Here is a 5,219-nt window from a genome sequence, read left to right on the forward strand (position 1 = left end):
TATATAATTGTACAAGTGCACAGAAGTAACAATATACCGGTATATTCCCATCATTTGAATTCCGAAAAGTTCAGAAAATCAAGTTCGGTTATCAAGATTCAAGCCCAACTGAAATAACGTTGTTTTTTGTTGTTTTTGTTTTTGTAGCCAAACAAACAATTCTTTATATATTGATTAATATCTGAACTTTAACAAAGACCAACAACAAAAAATATTCATTGACAAAAGTCAACCAATAAAACAAAAAGAAAAAAAGAAAAAAAACATGAAAAAACAACGATAAAAACAAGAACAAAAGCGGATAAACAAAATATAATATAAAACAATAAGAAATTCCAAGCTGAAAAACAAATGAATTATTAACAAAGAAAAAAAAACAACACGCAAATGAACAACAAAAGAAAAAGTATATATCAAAGTACAAAAGTATAGATGGGTTTGTTTATTCACTAAAATAGGGAAATTTTATAAGTCAGATACGATTACTCTATTTTCTTCAAAAGTGTCTTCTAACAGACGTTAGAAAGACAGTTCGCTAGATCAAACAACAATTTATCCCGAGAGTTTGTGGTAAAAGAAGACATTTTTGAAGAAAAGCTCTTACTGTATAAATTACTAATAAGGCACAAAAGGGCCATTTGTGTTACTGACATAGGCTGACTGTTAGAAAACTATTAAAGGCCCATTATTCCTCATAAATCAGTATTGTTCAATAACCTGAACCATTGTTTGCTCCTTTTGCTTCTTGGCACATAGTACAATTTAGTCATTGAGTGCTAAATTATCACTTTATTTACATTTCGCTACTTTAAAGACAAATAATTTCACAGCTGGCGCTACTTTCCTCAGGAAAAAACATTGTTTTAAAGAAGGAACAAAATCATGCGTTTCTGATGCATACTATGCCTTTAAAAACAATCTTCAACCGCATGATCGTTCAGGAACCATAGAAGCTTAAACAACTCGAATTATCACAGGAAAAACGTTTAGATAGCTGGGTATTTTTGAGATAATAACGGAAAGAAGCAACAATGGAAATTAAATTAGGGATAATCTTTGTTATTTACACAGAACTTTTGTCTTCAGCTGTTTCTGCCAACGTTAAACATATTCGGTACAGCAAAAGAAATGGTCAATTTAGTACGAAACGTAAAAGCTGCGGTGTAAGAATAGCCGATAATAAATATGTGGCTGGCAAAATGCCACAAGGCAATGAAAGTGAAATTTGCCAAGGTTTGGAGCGTGACTGGCTACTTGATAAACGTTATAACGACGGCTATTTCTACATGGAGAAGGAGAAAGATATTCAAACCTCCTATTCCGGTAAATATAATAGCAATATTTACAATTTACTATGCTTTCATTTGCCTACTGAAATAAGCACGTAACAATTCCATGTATACTAGTATCTTTATCGATAAGAATGAAAAGAAAAAAACCAAACAACTTTTCATTCTTCCCGCAAATATGTGATGGAGGGTAAGCAGATAATAATTATATATATCATTTATAGTAATATTTGCTTAATTGTGGCAGAGGGGTTGCCTTAAAGGGTTTATGCATCAAAATTGCAACCGTCGCTTATCCCTGCGAGCGCGTAAGAGGCGATTAATTGGGTTCAAATAACTGGAGTCTATGCATCGAGGTGGTTTTTACCCTTGGTGTCGTTTTAAAGATCTGGAAACAAAGTGATTTCTTGGAAGCATTAATCATAACAAAATTACATGGAAATTGCAGACTCGGTTTGATTGAGTCTGTACATGAAGGATAAAGAGTTTCATAATTTTGTTTGCAAAGTTTGTAACACCTGAGGTCAGTCAAAATCAACTTTCCTGTTTGGGTGTCATATGACCTAAATTGTGTTGTTGCGCCGTTTGTCTTTCCGTCATGCCTGCATGTTGTATTTAAAAGCGGCATGTGATGTATATGTTAAAAGATTTGAGGTAACTGGGTCAAATGTCAATTGGGCTTTTTAACACTGTTGATATAATACCATATAATGACAATTCAATGTGTTGTTGTGTTAAAGAAAACTTATTTGTTAAATGTTCTTATATAACATGATATACTGTCTTTATATGTTCTTTAATAGTTTGCTCAGGAGAGGTGGTTTAATGGAGTAAAAATCTAATTGTCAGGATGACAACTCCCTTTGAATGCAAGGAAAATAAAACTCAAATGATCGACAAAAATTTAAATAAACTATCTTTTATTTACACTTAACTAACACGTTTTCTTATAGCTAATTTAAAACAAGTTTACAATATGTGCTTTGATATAAAGATATAAACTGTCTTATTTAACAAAATTATGTTTGTCATAGAAAAGACATAAACCAGTTGAAGGACAACAATACTATAATATCATTAACTGAAAGTCTTAAAAATTACTTTAATAATTATTTAATTGATAAATCTAAAAGATAGCAAGCCCTTTTAACAAAAATAAAGATCTTATAATTCAAGATGGCTGCCACTAAGAACAATCAATCTTAATTACTACTGTAAAAAGAAATTACTAAAATACGTGCAAATTTCTCAAAAATGTGTCAGTTATTTAGATAGTCTCCAAGTTTCATTAATAAATATGCCAAAGTGCCTACGATAAATTCAATTATTAATAAGTTTACGTTAGCACGGGGGTGGAACCCCATATGAATCTCAAAAATGAGCATCGGTAAAAATGATATGTGAATTTCCGCTGCACCAGATGTGAAGCATAACATCAGATGTGACTGGAAAAATAGGCCGATCGCAGGGTAAGTTTTCATCTTTTCAAACATTTATATAAAACACAATCCTTTTTTTAAGAAAATCGAAATGTGATTCTACCCTCCTGACTCTCCTCTATATTACCCCTTGTTGTTTTGAATTTCTATGCAGTCTTCATCGAGATATTCTTTCCGTCGTGGGTTCTGGTGTGTCCAAAACATGCAATATGAATGAAGAAAATGTCACTAAACGGACTCAAAAACATAGATTTTACGAAATCTCACTACAGGTCGATGCTAAACATTCAAACAAATCCTGGTTAAATATTTATTGAGATTTGGCTTCATACAAGGGAATCGCTGCTCAAAATTGCAATTGAGCTCCAGATGTGCTGAAGAGATTCATAAGTGATGTAGAAAACCATCTATAAAACTACGGACCTGTTCCATATAATCATTGAATAGCCAATGTATAGAAACAAAATAGGTTTTGCATCTATGGCTGAAAGTTTAATTGTAACATTAGTGTGTTTGATTACCACAGTGACAGAGCTTACTAGCTTATACTAGCATTAGAAATACTAAAAGGCTCGAGTACATGAAAATGGTGACGCAGAGCGGATAGTACTCTTATGAGTACCTATCGTGTCATATAATATGTTTCTTTAATAATGTTTACATTCATAAAAATATCTATAACTTTAATATTCCACAAGTTATAGTTATAGCGACAGACTGTTATGTGTAAATATCATGGCCTGATGCGACATCGAAGGTTTTTCTTTACAGGATATGGGCCGAGAACATTGTCTGTAAGGAAAACCCGAGATGCCGCCCCAGGTCATGATATTTCTACATAATGATCGAGTTCGATATACTATAACTGTTTTATCGCATGATAAACAGAAATGAGAATTTTAATAAACATAAAATTTCAATTTATGATTGGCTTCTCTCCATAAATTAAATTTTCCACACGAAACCTCGGTTACTTTTTATGTAACCCATGTCATCCATAATGTCTATCTGTTCATTGCAACTGACTTTATTTTTCTTTGCAAATCCTTTCTGTGGAGAACATTTCATGGGACTTAATAGTTGTGAATTGAATATTAAGCGTTTTTTCTTTGAATTGGAAAAAGTAATACGTGCGCTTACTGGTGAATTCTTGGACTTTGGAGTCTGCGATACGTGGAATCTTTTGACACATGGGGACAATTTAAAAGGCGAAAAAAGGATAGATATGTAAGCGCTGATGAGTTCCTCTTTTCACGATACACGTGACGTTTTATTCTTGAAAGTTTTAAACCTTTCCTTTTTGTGCCTAGAAAACGACCCATTTTCCTGAAAAATAACAAAAGAAACGAATTACGAAAGTTTTTATAATTTACAGTTCCCACTGAAATAACAGTTATAAAGCGGAGAATAAGTTTAGTGATCTTTTTGCGTACATGAACATTTTCAGGAAACAATCTATGTGCATTATGAGCTACGCATGTCCGCTCAATACGGTTAAGATATGTTAAAGTTTCTTTAAAACTTCAAAGAATTACAGAGCAGGCATAAAATTCAGATAGGCATTGACCCATAATTGCGACTGTGGGCATGAAGTGAACCATGTAAATATACTGCAGGGACGTTTCTTAATGTGGAAAATAAATATGCAGATCTTCTTTGATCTTTTTTTAAAAGTTTATCAATAACTTTCTTACAGCATCATAACAAATTCAAACACGCTTCACATTACTCTCCTATTAAGCAGACAGTGCAATTGAGTGAATTAATTAATTTAGTTAATGCATGGTGACATAAAAAGGGAAAGATTGCAGTACACACAACGTCAATAAGTCAAAAAAAGCCTTCCCACCATATCTACGTATTTTAAAAACCTTTCGTATGCAGAATGTCTTATATCTCTTTCTATATGGATACTATGTTATTCAAGCTCGTCTCGTGAAAATGTGTCTATTTCGGATAATAGTATTTATTACAGAATGATACACAATAGAATTATTTCTAGATTGTTGCAAATTTTTCATGCTATGCACATATGAATCTCTTCAGCACATCTGGAGCTCAAATGCAATTTTGAGCAGCGATTCCCTTGTATGTAGCCAAATCTCAATAAATATATAAACCAGGATTTGTTTGAATGTTTAGCATCGACCTGTAGTGAGATTTCGTAAAATCTATGTTTTTTGAGTCCGTTTAGTGACATTTTCTTCATTCATATTGCATGTTTTGGACACACCAGAACCCACGACGGAAAGAATATCTCGATGAAGACTGCATAGAAATTCAAAACAACAAGGGGTAATATAGAGGAGAGTCAGGAGGGTAGAATCACATTTCGATTTTCTTAAAAAAAAGGATTGAATTTTATATAAATGTTTGAAAAGATGAAAACTTACCCTGCGATCGGCCTATTATTCCAGTCACATTTGATGTTATGCTTCACATCTGGTGCAGCGGAAATTCACATATCATTTTTACCGATGCTCATTTTTGA

Source organism: Ruditapes philippinarum, unplaced genomic scaffold (genome assembly GCF_026571515.1).
Source record: "Ruditapes philippinarum isolate M1 unplaced genomic scaffold, ASM2657151v2 ctg6157_1_1_1_1, whole genome shotgun sequence".
In the NCBI taxonomy this organism is placed as follows: domain Eukaryota; kingdom Metazoa; phylum Mollusca; class Bivalvia; order Venerida; family Veneridae; genus Ruditapes; species Ruditapes philippinarum.